Here is a 25,491-nt window from a genome sequence, read left to right as displayed (position 1 = left end):
ATAAAACTGAGTGTCATAGGAAAAAAAAATGTCCAACCTGGCATTTTGAAGTCACAAGTTGACGGTCCCTTCTAACAAATTCAATTCGCTGCCTGCATAACAGAAATTCATCTGCTCACTCTCCCAAAGTAACAGCAATTTGCATTAATGCAGCCAGTGCAGACCAAACCAGCAGAAGTTAATCTTTCAGACGCGACCATTAGCCGGAACATCCGGCCGCCACATGTACTCACATCCGCCCCGAAACACACGCCAGCTTTTAAGTTAACCACATCAAAACACAGAGAGGCCACTGTAATCTTCATAAAAGCCATCCCCACACCATCACTCCGCCGCCACCACCAGTCGAAAAATACCAGGGCTTTTTAAGGACATTGGGAATCCTTCGGTACGAAATTACCATTATACAGATTGGCCATTAGATATTCATGAAACGCCAACCAGAAAAGAGACAGAAGAGCGCAAAAGGGAATTAAATTTTCATAAGTCCAATAAAATGTAATTTATGTTAAACCATTAAACGTATGGGATTGGGGAGCGAAGTGGCGTTTTACGTATCCTCTTGTAATTGAATATCGTTCATAATTTACTTGATGAGCCTATTCCGTCGATAGCGGTGTAAGTGGGGCTTTTGGAAAAGGCGAGCTGATTCTCCGAATGCCCCAGTTAAGGAAGGAGACTCCTCTCCTTCAACCCCTTCGTGTCGGATCAGAAATTCGATTTTCCATCTCTCTGAGCAAAGCGGTTTGAGATACGGAAATCTCATTTTCGTGATTAATCTACTTGCGGTTTTGGCGATTGCTCGGACGCGCCAAAACACTTAAGTAATCGCCATCTCTAGAGAACTGACAAATTTAGAAGATGAGACGGGATTCTGATATTTGATTTAAAAATTTTGAACACGCCAGTTAGTGTAATTGGAAATTCTTGCAGCGTGGTAACTTTTTTTTTTCTTTCTTTCTAGAGGCGATGTGGAACATTATTTTCCATCGTCGATGCTGTTTTAAAAATAAAGGTAAAAAAATAAAAATAAATTATAAAAAATTGATAAATATGTAGATAAATATAAATTATAATGTTTATAAAACAATTTTGTTTCATTCTTTTATGATGTACTTTATGTCCTTGAAAAATATGGACTTGGGCTGATGGAAGAAAAATTTTTTTTCAAATCTTAACTAAACATTATTGAAGTCAAGAAATGAAACGAAAGGTTTAAATCATCATGAAACCCACTTGATTTTACAGAGTGTGATAGGAATGCATGCGTCACCCCAAATAAATACGTTTTAAATTATTCTAATCCCACTTTTGCTTTTATTGGTTTCTAAAGTGATTTGTCCAAATTTTAAAACGTTAATAGTCTTTCTCTCTTTTTAATTCTAATTTACTTATTTGTGACCCTTAATGTGCACAATTTTAGATGTCAATATGTGCGAAACATCTTGTATATCGTTTTAACAGATAGAATGTCAAGAAAGATTTTAAAAAAATGCGCAGAAGTTTGGACAAATTGTTGAATACTTGCATTGTTAAGCAAATAAATGCCAAAGATGGAATGATTCTCGTGTGCGGTGTTATTCGATTTCACTCATAGCTTTATGAAAGCTATATGAGTGCTTGAATCATAAAATTTAGCTGATTAATACGTTTTTACTTAAATTAACTCAAATGGTCCGTTTTATTTAAGAAAGTTAGAGTTCAAACACTGCTTAACACACTAATAACTAAATCCTGATGTCTTCTTGTTACTGCTTCCAAATGTGCAATGAAATGTGCATCCCAGAATACACATCTATTAAAATGTCTGGCAAATGAGAATTTAAAGTTTGGACTGTTTGTGATAACTATTAATTGGTAAATCTAAAAAACTGGATGCAAAAGAAACAATTTTATTCATTGTAATTACACTAGAATTCAAAAGTTCTTTATCTGCAGTTACTCTTCATTTTAGCTTTTAACAGTATTGAATTTTCAATTTAACAAGAAAAAAGAAATATCAATGATTGTTTTTTATGTTATTAAGCGTTATTCACTGAAACCTGACTGCAATAAAATTTATTTACAGATAAAAATAACACTGCAATCAAAGGTGCATAGTATGATTTCGATTTCTGATTATACGCTAAAAATATTTTTCGTACTCGATTTATTTTTCATATTTTTAAAGGGTTTTTTTTTTCAGTATTTAACAAAGTAATATTACTTTGAAATTAATACGAAAATTGATGAAAGGAACTATTCTGCAAACAATGCCAAAAATTAAATTGTCTATAAGTCTAAACAATGAATAATTTATCATATATTAAATAAGCTCTCAATGCAAAATTTTCGTACATTATGAACAAGAAAGGTAAAGACATTCTCTTAGAAAAATAAAATAAAGATTATAATTTTCCCATTCATGAGGAGACAAATACCTAAATTGCATATTATATACCAAATTCTTACTATAACTAACGCTCTAATTGCAATATTTTAATCACTTTACTTATAGCATTTACATTTAAAAAAAAAACGTTTCCGAAAATAAAAGTATTTAATTAGTAATTTTGCATTCTGAAAACATAAAACGGGAAAGAATTTATTTTATTCCAATCGACTGAAATGGATATTTATTTTTAATTGCACTATCCCACTATCTTAAGAAATATTTCTGAAAGCTTAAATTGTCAAACAATGCGAAGCTTAATTTCTTTTATTTTTATTTTTGGAACGTTTCTTGAAGAAAAAACTAAAATATGGTTTTAAAATTCTATAATCTTCTATTAATTTTGGGAAAAAGTAATAAAGAAGCATAATGCAATAACAATATCACAAGGTATATAATATAATTCATCTTATTATTTCTCTTGTGCATCTCTTGAAGATAACAATATAACTATAAATAAAATTTATTTTTACACTTAGTCATAAAGATACTGTCATGTTTTTAATTTTTAAAATATTTTTTATAGTGTGTTATTATCTTACATTAACGAATATATTTAAGTGTATTTTTCATTATTTGCAATTTTAAATTGCTTTTTATATAATTTTCATTGATATGACAAGAAATAATTAAAAAAAAGTGCATTTTCAATTATTATCAGCACATTTAAATTGTATCAAACACCAAATCTCATAATCGATCTCAAAAAACGAAATGAATCATTCAATTAACTATAAAAACATATTTCATGAAATTCAGAAACAAACTTTGGACTCTTGTAAACATTTATGCTCTTAATAAGTGTTTAGTAATTTAATTCCATTGAAAAATAACAGTGAATTTCTTAAACCACAATTCACTTATTAATTTCAAACACAAATAGCTGCAACCTGTTTTTAACAAGATGGTATATTTTTTTACAGTAAATAAAACAAAAATATTTTAATCAAATATGATTATTAAGCTACGTTCCACTAAGGAATCGGTAGTAAGGAATATTTTCCATGACATTTCTTAGAATCCACTAATGTAATACCTACCCTAGTTTTCGATTTCGTATTTTTTTTTTCTATAATTAAAGCCTCTCTATAAGGAAGCCTACAGGAAATAATACAATTTCAAGCTACAAACTTAAAAGTCAAGTCATCGGAATACAAGTCATCGGGAAAATATTAAGAGCTCTGTTAACTGTCATTCTCCCAATCTCCGTATTTTATAGTACATTCCGAAAGTACTATCAATCCAGTTAATTTACAGCACTTATATTCTGACAGGTTTTTGCAGATAATCCAATATATTTGTAACGGAAGTACAACAAAAAAATTTATTACAATAATTTTCATTTAGGAGCTAACTATTATATTTTTGACTATATATATGATATTTTTTATGTATTTTGAGTCACATGAAAATTTTCCACTCAGCTTTCATTATTCATTAGTCCCTTAAAACGTAAAAATTTTTTTTCTTTTATTAATATAAATAAAAAAAGAACAGAGTAAAAAATCAAATGTTGTGCTACGAACTTTAATGCATATGATCGAGAAAAACACTCGAGTTTCATAAACCGCAATCCTCACACAGTCATTTCAAAAACCAATAACTGTACCAATCTCCGCATCGCGTAGTCCGTCCCAAAAGTACCATTAAATCTTTTCTTTCCTTAAAAGAGGAGAACTCCTTTTCCCGGATTTCCAGAAGATGAGAATGTAGACGATTTCGGAGAGTTACTTCGCTAAAAGCCCTTCTCGCAACTCATCTTCTCAACCCATTCGCTAACCTACTCGTAAATTTTCACGGTTGCTTTTTAATTTGGGTCGTCCGCCTAAGTGCTGAGGACGGAAAATAGGAGTTTTCCATCAGTTTTCCCATCTCTTTGCCAACTTGATGGATTAATTTTCCTGGCTGTCCATTTGGGGAATGGAGACGTTGGTTGTCCCCGGTATTAAATGGATCATCCAGAAGAAGACGAGACAGGAGAATCTTCATTCCCGAGAAAGAATCTTTTGGCGGCATTCAGGTGTTGTTGGCGAGAGGGGAAGAAAAAAAAAGAGTCCAGGAGAATGAATTGTTGTGGCTCCTTCTTTTTCATTTTTTATCAAGAAATAACAATGGGGTCTTGCGATGAAATGTTCCAATAAATTAGGATTTGGGTTTCAATTGGAATGAAAACAATTCATATCGAACCTTTCAATAAAATTCACGGTGTCCTCAAATCCCTGCTTGTAGAGGCTGTTTTTTAGCGAGCGATTAAATTTCAAAGAGGCCGGATCACGCTCTATGGGTCAAAAATGACATCACTACTCGTGGACTTTTTTTTCCTTTTTGACTTCACATTTCTAGTACTTTCTTACAGTTTTGTAAAAATAAAAATTATTTGCGACTTAATTTTTTTTAGTTTTTAAAAAACATTTTCTAACGCAGCATTATCTGAGCTCATAAAAATTTTTAATAATTCAGAATTATATTCATTGATTTGGATAATTTTCGTCAATTTGGTAATTTTTAAAAATGTTCAATAACCTCCAAAACATTTAAATTATTTGTCAGTTATCAAGTCCTAATAATTTCTTACAGCAAGAAGAAGTACGTATTAAATGAAGAACTTTTTTCGAATTCAAAATCTTAATTAAAAAATACTTTCTGTAGGAACTTAACTAAGAGAACGTAAGAACTTAAAAAAAACTTAAAGTTAAATTAGGACTATATGTAATCATTTTATATACCCTATACTACTCCCTTTGAGTCTATTTAATTTAAGAGTGAACTAATTTATTAAAGAAAATAAAAAAAATCATTTCAAATAAGTATTTAAAATATATCATAAAACCATGCAAATAAATCGAAATAGTACAAAACAATTATTTTTATTTCTCACAATATATGTATTCGAATTTTAAAATTTGTATATAATTTCAGAATTTTACGAAAATAAGATTTCTAGGAAAAAAAGGAAAGCATTTGATTTCAATAAACCCATTTTTTCCAGATGTAATGAAAATGTAATTAAGAGCTTTTAAATGAAATGAGTAACTATCAGTCTTAGTGGTCTCATAAATGAAGTGGGTAGCTGTCAGCTTATAAATGAAGTGAGTAGCTGTCAGTCCTAAAACGATTTAGTATCTTTTTCAGTAACGTCATCTTAAAACCAATTCAATTTTTTAAACCAATGTATCTTTTTTTTTTATATTTTGATAAATTAATTAACATAAAAATTACATAAAATGTGTGATGGATTGGTTATTTAAAATGAAAAGCATAAAACTAAAAGTGATGATTTTTTGAAAAAATATAACATGTTATCGCTTGATATGAACTCATAAATATGTCAATATTTTTCAGCATACATATATTTAAACCCATATTTTTACTACTAAGAATATGTTTGTAATAATTCTAAGATATATGTCTAACAAGATTAAAAAAAAAACTATGATGCTTCTTCATCGTGTTTCACATTAGTACCAATACTTTATTTGTCTCATAATAGCCTAGAGATATCCTATTCCTCTCTTGGATAGATAATGTATTCCATTAATTTCAATTAATCTTTTGAGAAATTATAGCTCGTGTACGAAATATTCATGGAATGCTATTATTGCGATAAATTTAGATCTGTTTATATGAACATATCAATAGTTTATTGGGTTACTAGTTAGGATTCGACTTAAAAATGTATAATAATCTTTTCGATTATTAATAAATAAAATAATAAAAAATAATAAATATTAACTAAAATTTATTTTTTGCTTGGAATTATCTTCGGACAAATGAATTTTATTTTTTTTAATTCATTTAAAAATTTCTCGAGATATGGCGATATACGCAAAACGTCAGAATCGTTCTCCTGATTAAACTGTAAAGACCATATATCCCAGATTGCTGCTACCCCTTAAATTTCCGGGGACAGAAATCCGAATCCCTCATAAAAAACGAATATTTCTTCCAGGTAAGTGCATTTTTGTGTCTGATTTCGCAACATAAAATATCGGTTGCACTAATTAATTAGCATATGTGAGGTCACCCTCTCAATCCATTAAGATAGTGTCCTAGAATGCGAAGAAAATCCACTCATTGCATCAAAAGTTATTCAATGGGTAGTTATACCCGGTATTTTTAACAAACCTACTGCTGTCATTTATTTTATTTTATTTTCGTCGCTGAACAGCCGACCCAAATCTTGAGTTTACGATTGCCAATGCTCAACTCCGTAACCTTGTCATTTTTAAACCAATCCAGAAGACAAGGGAACACCTCGATCAATGATTGGGAAGAATTCCCCTTCGCGGAGGACTTTTTGATGGAATTAACCCGCCTTTACTTTAAATGAAGAGGAAAACCACAAAAACCTTCCACGACTAGCCTGACGGCAAAGGGAATCTGACCCATGGTCCGTCTACCACTGAGGATATTTTACGTCAGCACTGTGGTCGGTGTGCGGAATTCGTATCAAAAAGCCATCTCAGAGATTCGAACCCGGTTCACTTTATTGCAAAATGAACGCTCTATCCCCTGAGCCACCACGGCTCTGCTGCCATTTATTAAAAATCTGATGAAACTAATTGCAAACAGAAGCCGTGATACTATTTGATGTTGAATGACGAACAGAACAGGCCTTTCACTTGTCGCCGCAAGCGTTGTTAAAAATTTAATAAGAAAAGTTATGTTTTTTAATTCCACCAATTTAATTCTGCAGTTTATTATCGCTTGAAGATTTACTTCAGGTATGTTCGTCACCTGATATTGTTTTCAATTTTTTAAACAGGTTTTCTTAACGTTCAACATCACACACAGGTGAGTCTTTTTTTATTATTATTATTAAATGGTGCTATCGAATAATAGCTGCGCTTTTTCAGTCAGACATGACCGGCTAGTTAGTTATATTCTACAATATCCCGAATCAAACTTTCAGGAAGGTTGGATAGAGTGTCTCAACTGTCGAAATGGTGGCACGAAGCCTATCGCAACATTAAAGAGGAACTTGATAAAAAATTAATCCTCCTCTCTGTTCTTAAGTTTGATCAGCTAATTTCATTTACATTAAATTCCAAGTACATTCATTTTGTTAATAGATTTTTAAAACACTGAATGATCCTTAGTTTTGGAAGGTCATATAATAAATGTGTTGCTGAAATTAATTTAAAAGTAGGAAAAATAGGTTTTCTAATTATTTCTATATATACAGGAGTTTTGTCATACTTCCGAAAAATTTAATAATAATAACTTACTCTCAGAAATACAGGTTTTTTAACATTAGATGATTTTTTCATTTTTAGAGCTGAAGAGCTATTTTTTCATTCAAATGAAAATAAAAGCTATTTCATTCACCACGGGTCTTATGACACGGGGGGGGGTCTTATGACACGGTTTCGATTAGGTTTAGGCATTTTCTCCTAATTTTATCTTGGAGTACAAGATTTCATAAAATTTTCAAGTTATTTTTCTGAAGACTAAACTCTTAAGTTGTCTAAATATTAATTTAATTAAATTAATAAATAGAAATATATTAATTCGGTCAAAAAATACAAGATTTTGTTCATAACATTCTGAACATAATGTTACGAAAACTCATATGTTTTATTAAGTGGCCTAAACATTAAATGGCACTGTGCAATGTTCTTTTTGAGATTTGACAATTTATCTGCTTCATACAGTTTCTAGATTCGATCCAAACTAAATATTAAAAAGAAAAAAAAACTTTATTTTACTAAACGTTTTAAATTATTTGTTTTGAGAAAAAGAAGAAGAAAAACTTAAATTTTAAGGCTTTAAGTCAACTAACTTTTGTATTATTCTTTGATATTTCAGCACAAAATCTCAAATCGTGAACGAGCAGAAAGATGAAGCAAACGAACTACTTCTCCTCAGCATCATCCCTGCTCTTGGACATCCCCTTCTCTACACAAAACCTCAATGAACAAACGCTGCCGCATCAATTCATCCTCATCCAGAATTTGATCCATCCAAAGATGTGGAAGAGGAGGAGGGAATCGTAACTAACTCAACACCGAGAGATGTTCTGTATATAGATGACACGTCCACTGTTCCATTGCGGTACACGGTCGCAGTTTAAATGGAGGACCATCCCTCCAGGATGGCATGACGATATCGTTGTTGGGAACTGCCCACATAACGAGCACATCCCGGCTCGTTACCTGGATCGGGAGTGAGGGGTTCATACCTCACTAAAAAAGGAAATAACATGACATTGACATTTGTGGGGAGCATTCACAAACTGATTTATTTAAACCAGACTAGATTGATAGCAATGAAAAGGTCGTATCACAAAACGTAATCAGCTACTGAGCATATTTCTACAAAATTTTGTTTTGTAATTTAATTTAAAATAAAACATAGGGATCCCCATTTTTCTTTCTTCTTTTTTTTTGAGTGTAACAAGAGGGTTATTATGTACCTCTTGTTACACTCAATTTGCGCTTTTGTTTTCATATTTCGTAATCTGGCAATCTTTCTGCGAAAACATTTTTAAATCATTCTTGAAAAATATCCGTCCATGTAAGTTGAACTGATTTTGCTGCTCGCTTTATGTCTCCCCTTTTTAATGTTTTTTCTTTTTATTTTATTATCTGTTTTTACATGTTATTTTACTTATTTGTACTTTTTGAGATCTATTTAATTTGTTGTTCTTTTTAAAAAAATTTTTGAGTGCTCCTCACACTATTGTATTAATTTATTTAGCTTTGGCTTTATTGATACAATATCAGAAAGCACTCTGTTTTGCGGATATAATCGTGTGGGCTGAAGAAAAGATTATATCCTTTTTTTCCGGTTTTTTAATTAACATTTCATGATTTTTTTTTTATTATGATTATTATTATTATTATTATTAATAAACTGTTGTTTGTTATTTTTTACTTATTATTTCCCCCCCCCTTTTTTTTCATATGTCTATTATTTTTCTTTGTTTTATTCTTCGTTATGAACTTATAACATTTCATATATATATATATATATATATATATTCTATCCGTTACTTTAAGAACTTTACAAAACAGGCTTACGAACACTATATAAATGTCTTTCAATTAAAGAAATTGCAAAAAAATCGTGTAGCAACTTATAGATTGATAAAAATGTTATTTGCTAAAACAAATTTGGTATTCATTGATTTTAATACTTTACAAAAAAGTGCTAAAAAAGTTAACGAACGCTGTAAAAAACTGTTTCCAACTACAAAAATCTAAATAAAAACTAATACTTCCTCTTATGTTCTTGTATTACAGCCGTTTAATTAGAACTAATTAATTAGCATATTTGATGCGAACCCTTCAAATCATATCTTGTTTAGGCTTTCACTTTAACTATAACTAATTGAACTGTAAATAGATTTTATATTCATAAAGGGATTTGCAGTCATATAATTATAATAACAAGAGTTAAAGTTAATGTAATTAAGATGAAAGAACAATAAACGAAAAGAAAAACTGACATGAAAAAGTAGACTAGAGGAAGATTAAGAACGCAATTTCATGTCTTTGGACTCCTAAGGAACAAATTATTTCAAGTAAGCACGTCAATTTCCAAACCATACTTTATATGACTCAGTATAGTTTTATTCTTTAAAAAGAACCCTGCAACGTCAGACATCATGAATTGCATCATTACACCGTTTCAACGACAAAGGCGAAAAAATTGCCCTCTTAACTTTTATGCAGCATGCCTCCCAAGAAGGGAATAAACTGTAACCGCAGGAGAGCAAAAGGGCAGACGATATTTTAACAATCACTGCTGCTTGTCAGTGAGTTAGAAAGGGAGGACCGTACCATTTAATTTCCAAGTCAGTGCTCTCGTGTCAGCAAGGACAGGGACCTTGTTTTCAATCCGTCAACCCCCTCTAAGAACGTGACAACCCCCTAACGACGCCAAATTCCAAACGACAATTCAGGGGTGGGTGAACACAAGATGGATATAGGTCTCGACATCATTTCGAAAAAGGAAGATAACGAACAAAAAAAAAAGTATATATATATTCCAGGAACATCGAGCAGAAAATTGTCTGTCTGGAGGACTGTCTTACGTCAGAGAAATCGTCAGATTAAGGGTCTAAAAATCCAAATGGTCAGAAGGAACTGGACTTGTCCACTTACTGTCAGACGTCAACGCGTTCCATTTTGTTAAGGGGGACAGAAAAATAAAAGCCATCAAATAGGACTTGACACAGTCCGAGTGGTTTGTCCTAGGAGAGTTAATGTCCTAGGCTGACCTCTTCCTTTTTGAGACCATTACAGATAAGAATCGGAAGTGAAAGGTCCGGATATTTTTATTTTACTTCCTATACGCTTTCACTTCGATGAGATCTAATCGATCAAGAAGAGCTTTCTCCCACCCGTGGTCCACCTCTGTGTTGAATTGGAAGTTCTTTTTTTTCTTTTTAGTTTTAATCATTTGTGCGGATTTGGTGTCCTCTTTCGTTCTTCACTTTTTATCCGGGGCTTTCTGATTTTTTTTTTAAGGCTTAGATCTAACCTGATTGCTTTCTCATCAGGAAAACACAATTAAAGAGGAACGAGCCGGACGAGAGAAGAAAAAGAACAACTTGTCCGGGGGGTAACAGAATTAAATCCATGAGTGCTGCTGCTAGAACGAGCGGTGGCGAAATAAGTTAAAAGACTTTCGATCCAACAATAAAAGATTTTTTGAAATTCTCTCTTAGAAATAGCCAATAGAAATAATATTTTTTCTTCTTTCTTTATATATAGTTATTACTATATATAAGTCTAAAGCAAATCGGAAAAAAAATTCTATTAAAAAAATTCAATTTTATATTTGCCACAAGCAATTCTAATAATAATAATAATGAAAACAATCCACTTAAACTCCTTAATTTAGAAAACAAACAAAATCAAAAACGTAATAATAACAGTACAAATAAATATCTTTAAATGAGGAATTCAAAAATATTTATAGGAAAACACTATCTCTATGACTTATATCAAATTTATGCTGATGACAACCAAATTAATACGAAAATTATGTGGCAAAACTGGATCCTACCATGTGATTTTCCGGCCAAAAAAATGCACCGACTACAATGGAAAACTGCGACACCATCGTTAGAGTTTTAGATACAGTCAGATACATAATTTATAACCATTTTAATTTTAATAATTTGCTCTCTAGGAAAACCTAATCTGTCTTAACTCTCCTTAATTAATAAATGGATTATTGAGAATCCCGTTTTAAGGAATAAAATTTAACAAAATCAAATTATGTTGCATAGAATTAATTATAATTTTAAGTTAATTCTTTTAGTCTTTCCTCGTTTTATAACAGCTGAATAAATAGCAGTTAAATTTAAGGAAAAAGAACCAAAAAATTTTTTTATGAAGTGAATTATTTTAGTTGCAAGAACAGAATTCACGTTTTTCTTTAAAACGTTTCGTTTTTTCTAAAGAATGCAAAATATGGTCATTTAAGAGGCATTTTTTTTCTGTCAAATCGGTTGGAAGAATAAAAAGAAAAGGGAAAATTTTGAAAATATTTTAAATACTTTTTCATTTAATTTTCACAAATAGACTGATAGTGGATATTTAATCCATTCGGCGGTATCTTTCGAAATATGTAAAATAAAAGGTCATCATCCAATCATAATTTTGTACATTTAAAGTATTATATATTGCCATGAAAAAAAACCTTGTTCTATTTCATGAAAATATTGAAATATAATGTTATAATTCCTTTATCTAAAAATAATTCTTATTTCTTTTTTTTTATTTATATAATTTTTTTTTTAAAAATTGAGTTGTTAGGAATAAAAAATTTTACATGATTTTAAAGAATGTAATTCAAACTTCACTGTATGAACGAAATTTGTGGAATAGTTCCCAGAAAATCAAACTTTAAACATTCGACTTCTTTAAAATTCGAATTCTCAAGAACTATTCAAACGATTTTGTTCAAATTTTAGATTTTGCCTTATTAGGTGCATCGTAATTACATTCTTAAACATTAGGCAAAAAATTTGATATCTCACATTTCAATTTTTTTTTATTATTAAATAAAATATTATTAAATAAAACATTGGTATATAAAATAGTAAAATGTAACAATAAAATATAATAAATAATGATTAAATAATAATTTTTGCCAAGAATTATATTTAGATAAGCGAATTTGATTAGAGTTAAAAAACTTTTTGATTTGCTTAATAATTCTCGAGATAAGATGAAAACGCAATAAGTAAAATTAATATTAAGAGGTAAAGATCTTAATGGTCTGCCCTCCTGGCCAAACTATTGAGTTTTAAATAAATAAAAAAAAACTAAAATTACTTAAGTGCCAATACATCGGGGAAGTTACCAATGAATTCAACAACTAAGAACAATTTACGAATGTAAAGTCACTTTCAAGAATGAAAGGCAACACAGATATTAATAATTAATTAAAACTATTTTTAAAAAAAATTATAATTGTATCGGCATATACCTTCCTGCTTTGTGAATATTTTTATAGCGATATTAGCTGATTTATTATTTATTTATGGTATTTTATACTCCATACGAAGAACGAGTATTCAGCTATTTATTTTCAATAGTCAAGCAAATTGAAAAAATGTAACAAGTTCAGTCTTAATTTTTTCAGAACAATGATTCTAATAATTTTTAATTAACTTAAAGAGAGAGATTATAATGGATGAATTTGTATGCATTACGTTTTTGTTACAATAACCATTTATTACGTATAAAGGCTCATATTTATTATATATCAAGAAACAATTGCGTGTTATAACTAGTTTCAATACATAACCAAAAAATCTCTGACGAATGCTTACAAAATCAAATGATTTGTAGCACTATTTATTTTGTATAATTATTCACTATGCATACTAATAAAACATTAGTAAATTATGAAGAAAAAATTTGAAAAAAGGAAAAAACATGTTTAGTACTAATTCTTTCAAATTCAAAAAATGTGTAGAACTCTATTTATTATTAGTACTTGAGATGTCCGGAAAATTACTAATTGAATTTAAAAAAGCAGGTTGCACTTGCTGTTAAAGTTAAAAAATGGACAGAACTAACTATTTATTACTAACAATACTCGTCAATTCTGGAAATTTACAATAATTTTACATTTTCTGCAAAACTTTTAAAGCATTATAATGCTTTTTAATCAATTGAAGATCTAGGCGATGAAAGCTGATTCTGAGAAAAAACGAATTCCGTGCACGGACAATAACAGTTTTTATCGAGAATTGCTCATTTTCACAGTGTAATAACTATCAGGAAGAACCAATTTTCCACGTTATTGATTTATCAAAATTTAGTAATCCCCGAAATTTAAAAAATGATGATCCAATCATCACTTTTGGACACAAATCGTTCTCCCCCCATGATCTTCAATTATTATAAGCAATAACTAAAAGGTTACAAAGAACAACAAATAGTCAATTTGATAAACTAAATAGCTTTTATTTTTCTAAACATTTGCGTTGGTTTTTGCTTTGATGAATAATAAATACTAAATGATTAAAAGTTTAAAATTGTTATTATTTTATCATAATAACCAATAGTTCAGACTGTTATGCAAAACCCAGCTTTTACACAGAACACGTAAGCAGTTTTTATACGAGTAGCTTATTCATAAAAAGGAAAAGCTTTTAAAATAATATTTGTTGAATTTTTTTTCAAAGCGCGATTTTGAGAAAAACAACTTGAAATAATGGCGCCAAACTAAATACATCACGAGAGGAAAGAAACTTGAAATCTTCTGAATGATAAAGAGTTTTAAATGAAGTCCTTTCCGCAGCAACGAAACAAACACAAATGGAAATATTATTCCGACGTAAAAACGTAAACAGACTGCGAAAATTTCTACTTCACCTAATGTCTAGTGCACGGGCAACAGTGGCATGAAACGCTAAAATGTCTTTTGTCTGAAGAGGAAAAACCCTCCACGGAATTCACGATTTTTGCATTTTGTTCTGTTCTATTCTCAGTTGAGCAACAAATAAAAATGCACATGTGACCGATCCATCAACTGTAAACGTCCGCTTCAGACGGTTAACCGTTAAATATACATAACACGAGTCCACTTTTACAATTTTCCATAACAAAATTTTTTTATGTAAAAGTAGTTACGAGGAACACAGTTCTATTCTTTAGAACACTTTTTTTCTCCAAGAGGGACAATTTAGGCTTTACCACATTGTTTTCGAAATGGATTATGTCGTCTTTTATACTTAAATTATGATAATGTTCCATTGAGGTAAAGTATGAAATAAAAATGAGTGGTTGTAGCATTTTCAGAACAAAAATTCTAGACATGAAGTCCCCACAATGCGTGTGTTTATGGAAATCGTTTGCAAATTTTTCTTCGTCGCCATTTTCTTTTTTCCTCCACTGTCGATTCTATGCTTTCTGAAATTTTTTCTTTTAGAATCTTTACAACTGTTTTTTAAAACGAAAACTTTTCGAAGAAAAATAGAGTTCAGTTCTAAATATTTCAGTTCCAAAATGTAATTTGATTATATTAAATACTTATTTTCATCGTTTTACGAACAATTCACATTCGACATTACGAACAATTCACATACGAACAATTTACTATTTCACAGTAAAATCTTCATTTCCCGTAGTTATTTAACAATTCGCAAAAACACATTTAAGCGTTTGAATAGACTTTGTAATATAACGTAATTTCATAACATTTATAAATTTTACCCATTGAAACTACTCAACCCGCTTGGAAACTATTACATTGATTTATTTCTCCAAATTTTAAATGTATGAATAAGTAAAAATATGAAATTAAATGATTTTCCAGGTTTTTTTTAATCCAAGAAAATAATCAAATAAAAAAAGGCAAAAGCATGCAATCAAAGTAAATATATTTTTGATTCCTAAATTGAATTCTTTTTTTTACAATTTGTGTTAAAACAAGTAAAATCTCAATTTTCCAAAATCAAGTACATCGTGTGCTTTCTGCAATATACGATTCAGTTTTAACATTCGATTCGATCCACACATGCCGCTGAGATTCAGAAGTGGCACGAGACATTTCGAAGAAACATAATTTTCACAAATTTACAGGGGGAAAATATCGTTTTTAACGGAAGGGTTTTTAAATAGTTTATGTTTTTATAACACAGAGATGCATACTGTCTACTATCTCAAGAGAAAACCTTTATGACAAATTCTTTTTTACCTATTTAGGTAAGTTTAAAATTTAGAGTAAAGAAAAAGCGAGTTCTGGTAAACCAAGAAAAAACCATAAAGTTTCAAATACAAAAAAAAAAGTTTTTCAACATGCAATGCAAACAAATAAAGTTTACGCAGTGGGAAAATAATCCAACAATAATTTACTTGCACTTTGAAAATATTTTTTCCACATTTGAAACTTCAGTGTTTACTCCAAATTTACCTGATCTCGCTTTTCTTAAAACTTTAAATTTTAAAGCATTAATGGAATTGAAACAAAATTTGTCTGGAAAAATTTCTCCTGTGGAACACCATCCTCTTAATAATGCCATTGGAAATGAATGTATTCTGATGGTGTTCTCATTCTAATGGACACTTCGGAATAGTTTGTGTAGCGAGTTTTCCTATGTTATCTTTAAGAAACACTAGGACAATATGTAAGATAACAAAAATATAAAACATAAATGGAATGCTTTATACATGACTTTTCGTGAAAAAAAATACTTTTTTCCCATATCTATATGTGAACATTGCGTTACTTCCAAATTTTACGTTTTTTTATGACGCCCTATATTTAGTGAATCCGGTAAATAACTTGGCGGATACTGCTCAGACAAGTTGCAAATGAAATTACCGTTTCAATGAAACTTGTTTCTAAATAATTTGGAGCTTGAGTTGGTTAAAGAAAGTTGCAAATGAAATTATCGTTTTAATGAAACCTAGTTGATAAATAATTTGAAGCTTGACTTAAGGTGATTAAAGAATGCTGCAAATGAAATTATCGTTTTACTAAAACCTGGTTAATAAATAATAAGTAGCTTGAGTTAAGTTGTTTAAAGAATATTGCAAATGAAACTATCTTTTTAATGAAACCTAGTTTATCAATAATTAGTTTGAGCCAAGTTGGTCAAAGAGAATAACAAGTGAAATTACCGTTTTAGTGAAACCTAGTTTTTAAATAATGTGGAGATTGAGTAAAGTTGGCTGAAGAATATCGCAAAGAAAATTATCATTCTAATAAAACCTAGTTTATTAGCAATTTGAAGTTTGATCCAAGCTGGGGAAAAAGCAAGACAAATTAAATTTTCGTTTTATGAAGCCTTGTATAGTAATAATAATTAAATCGAGACCCCTAGTTTACTGATAATATGCAATTAAAGCAAAGCTGGTAAAACTGTAAGACCAATGAAATTATCGTATAATGGAAGAAAAGAAAACCTACCAAATGTTCGACCTAACACAGATGAGAAGAACGTTTTCGGATTAGAGGAATATAACTGCGGGATAAAACCAAAAGATTCAATTACAGAGGCAATTCCACTAACACCCCTCAAACATTATACAGACTGTGACTCATTCTTAAATGGATTTCTATCAGCTAGTTTGTGATGTTTCTATGGGGAGGGGGGAGCGAGGGAATGTAATACATTTCAGGTTTGTTGGATTATTGGGGAGAGGGATATTCATCCTGCGCATCATTGGAAAGCAGGTTTCTCCCCTAACACTCTCATACTCACTCCTCATGGAAAGGTGTAACTTTCCCATTTGAAAATTACTTCTCTAGACACGTCAACTAATTTTTAAAAAATTATAAACGCCACACTACATTTATTTTTCAAAGTATTACAGATTTTTTTAATTATTTAAAAAAATTATTTTCGTTGCAATAGGGAGTTAAAATTAATGCTAATTANGTCTTGGTAGATCTTCTGTTCTCTTTTCTGTTGATTTATGGGTTTAATGCATAGATCACTAGAAGCTAAGAAAGGAAAAAACCTGTCATAAAAAAATTTTTTTTTTTTTTTTTTTTAATCAAACACATGTTTTAAAATATGCTGTTTCTCAACGAAACCAAATCCTTTAATTCTATTACAATTTGTTGCCTAAATTGTTTTTTATTAAAATAAGCTATAAATGTTTAGAATAAAAATAATTAGTTTTGCCGGGGATGACTCTAAATCAGATAGGCCAAAACTTCTTGAAAGTAATCTAAAATGTAACTTTACGTACACAGTTTACAATTATTTTAAGAACTAGAACTTATATTTTCATGAACTCTCACTCGTTTTCAATAAAACAAAATAATAATTAAAAATTGTTAATTTTAACCAAATTTAAAGAAAGCATTTCCTTATTAATTTAAGAATTTGTATTATTTTTTTTTACATTTAAAAAGATGCTAACTCTCCTATAAATAGAAATGGATTTCCAGGAAATTAAAAAAAATGTATTTTCTCCAATTTGAAGTTCGTATTTTTCATTTCTTTAACCATTTGTACCATTTTATTACTAAAAAAAATAGCAATAAAACAAAAAAAAATTGATTTCTTCATAAATGATTAAAAGTATTTTAGAATTGCAGAACCGCAACTGATGCATCTTACAAGTGCTTAAAAACTGATGATGAAAGCAGTAAGTATAGTAAGTGTCGATGAAATTTCCCATTGCGCAAAACATATATCAACATTTCGATTTTAATTTTGAAACATATTTAGTATTAAAATGAAAAGAATGGGTACTACAAACGGTAAAATTTCCATTTCAGAATTTTCATATTTATGCCCTTCGAAGATTCTTCGAATGGTTTCAATTCATTTCTTACCCATTCTGATTGAAGATACCCATTAAAAAGATGAGGGGAGAATATCACGTGGTTTTAATCCTATTAACTTCCATCAGGAAATTCATTAACTCCCTTTGACAGCGGAAACGCTCTCATTTAATTAAAGATTTCTTTGCAACAGCTAATGAACTTTATTTTAACATTGCTTCCGGCCTTAATAAGTAAAGTTATTTATACTTACAGCAGCAGAAGTTGCGTAAAAGTTAATCACAAACAGTTCGAGATTAAAACCAGCTACTTTGTCGATAGGGGGGGGGGAGGAAGTCAATGAAATCAAATTAATTAAGATCGCTAATTCGATTTATACGCAGATGCTAAAGAAAACACGTTTTTTTTTATTGTTATTTTCAGTTTCAAAAATCGATTATCAGATTAAATAGTTGATTTTTTTTCCCCTTTGAGTAGATTAGAGATACGTTGAATAACTTTAATGATTTGGCTTGTTTTTCTTTACTTTTTTAATCAATGTTTTGTGAGGGTTTGAAAGCGGTATTTGTCGTTTAAAGCAGGCCAGTCAAGTTGGTAGTTGGAGAGTTTCAATCCAATTTAAACTAAAATTGAAGTTTTCATTGAATCCTTAAAAAATATAAGTAACTAGAGGGCTGGCCCCCCAGTTCGCTACCGCTCACCAATCCCGATGATTGCTTCGCAATAATTGTTGTTTCTTGAAAGAACAGTTTTTATACTAAAGTTAAAACTATTCACTTAACATTTATGTACTAAAAGGAATTCTGTTTGCTTACGCTTGCGCCTCCAATTCCTACTTCCAAATATTAGAATTATAAATATTTAGGTCTATTGGTGAACAGAAGCAATTTTTTAAAATAACATTTATATCGTTTTAACACAATATTGTTCAAGCTAATACGCAACCGTAATTTAATATTTTCGCTTGCAAAACGGGTGGATACATTAAATAAAATTTTTGCTCGCTTCGCATTATGCATGAAGCTGATCGTTGAGTTTTAAATCATTTAACAGGTCTCTTTAACTGTTATTTATAACAGAATAGTAGTTTTATTTGCACAAAAATAATAATTATAAAACGGTTAATAGGATTCGATGACCTTTCTAAATAACTTAATCTAAAAATGTAGCGCAAAATTACATTATAACAATAAAATAAAAAATAAATGAAAAATTCTTTTAGTTCTAAACTCATGAATTAGTAGCGTCTTAATCAGGGCTCGAAAAACAGCCCGTCCTCGACGGTCAAAAATTCTCCGCGGACAACGAATTTCTCGAATCCGACGTCCGCGCGGACGGCCATTTTCCCGTTAATGTTCGTGATAGATTTTCAATTTTCGTTATCTTACAAGAGTCTTGTAAGTTACAAGGCAGCAAAATGACCCACAATACAGCAACATACTGCGCATATATTGACATTTTATAAAATCCTTCAAAANTTTTAGCTTTATACTACCACTAAATTGTTAAGTTATCCACCACGTGTGGCAGCAAATTTAATCAGTTAATGGCTAGGTTAATTAGGATGATTATATCCAGTATTTTATCTAATTCTATTATACGGCTAGTTTGATTAAGTTTTATTGAATGATTTTCTTTTCGTACATTAATGATTTTCTATCTCATCACCATAAACTTTAATTCTTTTTTACACACACAGCAGCACTAAATATCTTATATACCACCATTTAATACCTAGTAACGACTAATTCATTGTACAATTTATATAAATGTTTGTTATAAATAGGAGAAAATTATATTTTTATTTATTTAAAAGCGACGGGTTAGTTTCAACGGAGGACGGGTGCATTGTTGGACAAGACGCCCTCGGGGACAGGTAAAATTTCTGAGTTTTTTCGAGCCCTGGTCTTAATAGTCGTGTAGGAAAATAACTTTGCATTTGGAATACAGAAATACTTCATGCAAAACAATACCTTCATGACTTTTATTAATTTTATGTTGATGACAACCAAAACAATATGGAATTGAATTAGAAAAAACTGGATCCTACCACGTGATTTTCAGGCCAATAAAAATGCACGGACAATGGAAAACTGCGACACCATTGTTAGATTTTTATACATAGTAAGGTATTGGAAAGTTCATAATAAGCAAAGTTTATATACGCACAATTAGAGTTAAAAAGTGTATAATTTAAATCTTTGCATTTTAAAAGGCTGTTTGAACTAATATAAGCACTAAATCATTTAAAATACAAATGCAGTAGTTTTACGTTGTTTTTGAAATTCTTTAAGTATTGTGGTTGTTAATTATTAAGGTATAGGAAATTTTTATTTTGGGAGTGGTGACTGTTGACGGAGCCTCAGAGTGCAGAGTCATCGGAGTACACAAAGTTAAAATTACATATCACAACAGTTGAAGAAATAAACTTCACAAAATATTGTGAAACTCATCATCACTCAATTTAAAATAAGAACAAAAAAAAACTTTTATTAGAATTCTAGAACGTTTCGAATTGAACGATTTAATGTAAAATAACTGCCTCTTTGTTAATACGATTGGTATGAATTCAAATAAGCAAATATGATTCAGACAAGAAAAGTCATGGTGGCTCACAAGACAAATGGAGGAATAACTGTTCACGTTTCACCTTTTTGTCATCAAAGTGACTCTTTCTTAAGTTTAGCAATGACTTAGCGAATAAAATAAGAATTATTGAATTAACTGATTATTTCCAGATTATTTTAATAATGACACAATAGAGCCGTGGCGGCTCAGGAGGTAGAGTATTCGTCTCCCAATGAGGTGAACCAGGTTCGAATCCCAACAGTGGCTGGTCGATACGAATTCCACACCTGGCTTGTGCACGACACTACGACAGTGCAGACGTAAAATATCTTCAGTAGTATACGGATCATAGGCTAGAGTCCCTTTGCCGTTGGGCTGACTGTGGGAGGTTTTCGTTGTTTTCCTCTCCATGCAACTTAAATGCGAGTTTGTTCAATTATAAAGTATTTGACGAAAATAAATTTCACATAATACTTGATACAGGAGCTCCCTTGTTTTCTGAATTGACTTCAAAATTACAAGGCTACGGAATTGAACATTGGTAGTCGTAAGCACAAGATAGGATAGACTGCTCAAAAACGGTTATAAAATAAGAAAAAATAATGAAATAAATAATGGGTAAGCTTCTCATATCCCTTGTTTTTTGCAATTAGGGACATGTTAAATCAACAAATCCTCTGTAATTATTAGCAGTAATTGCTTAAGTTTAGTTTAAGATGTGACGGGGTCACTGTAATAACAAAATCTATTTGTGCAAAATGTTGAAATTGTACAAAACCATTATAAAAATAAACTGCAAAACCATTATAAAAAAGAACCGTAGCATTATGAAAAAAGAACTGAACTGAAAAAAGGACACTATCTTCTGCGCACACTCCACAAATTTCTTAGAAATTTTATAAGAAAAAAGTTTTTTCTGGGAAAATTCTAGAACAAAGTAGGTTACTATTGCAGATGACAAGTAGAATTGGTTTACATTTATTTATAACTAACTTTTTAAGTGAACTAAATGAATTTAGTCTTTGAATTTATATTCTTTTTCAATAGTTCAATCATATATATGCTATAAATCGATCAATTGTGTTAAATTAAGTTTGTGATTAGTCGCAATTTAAATAATTTTCATAATATTCATTTGAATAATATTATTGTTCACATAATTAAAAATACTTGCCAAAATATTTATTTCCTTTAAACCAAAATACCCAACAATTTTTTAACTAACCGTAGTCAAGAGTCAGTCAAAATTTTTTGACTCATTCTCCTAAAGATCTTTCTTCGATTCCGACTCCATTGTTTTGAGACTCCTCCAGAAATCTTAGTCACTGCATTTCATAAACATGTCTTTTTTTTACTTTATACTTTATAACCATCATTTAACAACCGACCCAATTTTGAGTGTACGGCTACCAAAGTTCAACTCCGTTGTCTTGTAATTTTGAACCCAATCCAGAAGACCAGAGAACTCCTGGATCAAGTATTGGGAGAAAATAACCTTCGTGGAGGACTTTTTAATGGAATTTTTCTAAAAGTATTTAAGGAACAAAAATATTATTTTGCTACGTTTTTTAATTAATATGACAGAGAAAACAAAATTAAAATAATTCGATGATTGAGGAGAAAAAGTTGTGAAACGCAAGTTAGAATTATACATGACGAACTGCTTAATTCATTGTCAGGACTAAAACAATAAAAATTATTTTTACAACATTCTTACAGTGTTCCAAAGGGATTTGGTGTCCTTCAAAATGTATGTAAGGACACCAAGGGTTTTAATAATGAGAATCGGAGATAAATAAGCGCAAATAAGGAAGGAAATAAAAAAAAAAGCAGACATAAAATAAAACCAATTTATGAAATAATAAAATAACCAAAAAAATAAAATAGGTAATAACGTAAATCTCACGCTATGCAATGAAATGTTTATACATTCAACCATTATATCAAGATGTTCTTTCTATATCCTTGCATATCGGCACAATTTTATTTTACGTTGACACAATTTTATTTTATGCCGGCGCACATCGACTCATTTAATTTCATGTCATATAACAGCACAATTTCATTTTGTGCAGAAACAGAAACGGGAAATAAACTTGCAATGCTGTAAAAAAATAATGCATTGCAGTAAAAATAATTTATATTGTTACAGTGGGCATAATTTTTTATAATTTAGACAAATTAATTTACAACAATAAAACAGTGATTTTATAGCTAAAATTACATATGCTTCATGGCAAAGGAGAACTAAATAAAACTGAGATTAGTTGATAAATGTGGAATCTGATGGCATAATAGATCGAGTTAACTATACTCTTCAAAACGTAAAGGGACTTACACAGTTTGACCAAACGATGTTATAAACTACGTAAGACGTAAAATAAGAGAAAACACAATTGAATTATTTCGAGGTCATGGTTACCATGCTTACCGGAAACTAACAAACAAACTAAGAGATTAACGGAGTTCAGAATTTAAAAGCTACTTAAATATTCCACGAATTTTTCAATATCATGTAATTTATACCAAGAAACGAGTGAATTGCAATAACTCATCGAGTAAATTCGGCTGTCTAAGAACCCATCTTTGACACGGATTACTATCGAGACAATAACTTTTCAATCTTAGCAGATAATGTGAATACCTTTTAATAGCATCATTGATAATCAATATACAGAGCGCAAAATAAAAAAAAAAATGGAACACCTTGAATAACTTTTGATTTACTGATTGGGTTTTCACGTACTAAGGCTCGATGGCTTGAAGGTCTAAGCTTAATTATACTATCAATTAGTACAGGCGGCATTTTAAGTAACGAAATCCGGAACAAAACGCATTTTCTCTGAATAAACATACCTTTTTTCGACCAATTTGGATTCCTGATCCTTAAAATATGTGGGTAGCCGCAATTTGAAAGATAAGGTCCCTATAGTTTGATCTGGAGACCTGTCTAAAGTTAGACCTCCAAGAAATAATTTTACTTTTTGCGTACTTCGCCAAATCTCGATAACTTTTAAGCGAATCGAAAAAGTTTCGCACACAATTATTTGACCAAAAAGTGACGCTATGCAAAAAAGTAACTTTCAAAAAAAAAATTTTTTCATTATTTTATTTAATTATTGTCGATTACTTTTTGAATTGTAAGGTACATAATTCTATAATCATTTTATCTAATGTAAATTTTATATGGCAACATGCAAAATATGAACGAAATTGGTAGAATAGTTTCATAAAAATCGAATTATTAAAAAAAAGACTTTTTTTAAAGTTATAAATTTATGCTGAATAATCTTATAAAGGCACATATATGAATTCATCGTTATACAGTCAGCTGTTATTATGATGCAGTAGATCATAAAATGTTCGATGCCAGATCAAAAAAAATCTTGATAAACTAAGTATGCACGGCCAATATTCAAGACAATTTTATGCATGACAGAATAAAATTATTGTGAATGAAAAATTATTGTAACAGCATTATTGTGAATGTACGCATTTAAGCGATAGCCGTGAAGGCAGCAATTTGTGTTGATAATTAATATAAACTTGTTAAACTTAGAACCACAATTGACAAAAATCTCTACAAAAGTTAGCAAGCGCAGAGTTAAAAATTAAATCATTTTCGTACTAACTTATAATTTTATATATCAACGTCTATCTCTCGATTAAATATGCATGGCAAATGTGCACAATACGTGATCAATTTTCTAAGCTAGTTTCGCATACATTGCCAACAAATTGAAATGAACTACGCGCAATTTATTGCATTTGAAGAAGAAAGTTTATAACTGCTCTTAGATTGTCCCATAATAGAATATTCTTTACCCTGTAAAGCCCAATCAATTAATTATTAAATTTTGTTAATAGATCTTTGGAAAAAAGACATAATTCTTTTTTTTTTTTTAAATTAGAATACCTATTAATTTAGTTTGTATAAACTATCTACTTTTTTCAAACAATTATTAACTTTACAAATTTATTTATAAATTAATTCTCCTACCTCAATTCGTTAACTAAATTTTAGTGTGAAATCAATTTCAAATGTGTACTATTTTTAGTGACAACTAACGTAAACAATTTTAATAAACAGACGTAATAGGCGACTTGCATATTGACGTAGGTTCCAAAGTAAGAAATATAAATAGTCATAAAAATAATTCACCTTTTACGTTGTTTTCTTTCTTGAACGATTTCAACCAAGAATAATTCCACTGTTCTTCTTTTACAAAAATAAGAAATATTGTTTCTTGTTCATAAATCGAATTCTCCGATATTTATTTATAAATAAACTTTCATTTCTTAAACACAGTTCTCAAAAGCACCGAAACAACAATTGCGCACAATCCGGTGAAAAGTCATAGTCGCCGAAGCGGAAGAAACTCCCGAGAAAAAAGAGGAAAAACAGGAGCGTGTCACGTGAAGGGTTTTGTCTGTAAACAGGAGAGAGTGTTCTCCGTTCCGAAGGAAGAGCAATATGGAACTGTGCGCCTCTTTGCTTTGAAATTCAGCCGACGGCGCTTGCGCTCCCCTCCAGGGTTGCCACAACGATATCGCCCCAAATGATCGCCAAAATCTGGTGAAGTGAAGATAAAACAATGATATCCCCCAGGGTAAATATTGAGTTACTTTATTTCAAGATAAAATAGGAAACATTTTACACATTGTAAACATTTTTCCACAAATAAAATTTGGATATAAGAAACGGTAATTTTAATATTTTATTTCAACGCATTCAGTGGAAATATGTCTGAGTGTTTGATGTGTAACAGCACCTCGTTACA

General features: G+C 30.2%; 1 protein-coding gene across 2 annotated transcripts in view; it reads right to left on the bottom strand.

Moving 5' to 3' along the window:
* The window catches only part of LOC107436092 (LIM domain only protein 3), a 32,540-nt gene extending 7,319 nt beyond the window's left edge, over positions 1-25,221 (bottom strand). The window contains exon 1 of one of the 2 annotated variants that reach the window (XM_016047664.3): positions 24,873-25,221. The gene's annotated coding sequence lies outside the window, so the exon portion shown is untranslated. Of the gene's footprint in view, positions 1-37; positions 242-24,872 lie in introns of those variants that run through there. The other variant, XM_016047662.3, reaches the window with a different exon arrangement.
* Positions 25,222-25,491: the final 270 nt, after the last annotated feature.

The sequence above is a fragment of the Parasteatoda tepidariorum genome, chromosome 3 (genome assembly GCF_043381705.1).
Source record: "Parasteatoda tepidariorum isolate YZ-2023 chromosome 3, CAS_Ptep_4.0, whole genome shotgun sequence".
Lineage (NCBI taxonomy): Eukaryota > Metazoa > Arthropoda > Arachnida > Araneae > Theridiidae > Parasteatoda > Parasteatoda tepidariorum.
This window is presented reverse-complemented; position numbering and strand designations above follow the sequence as displayed.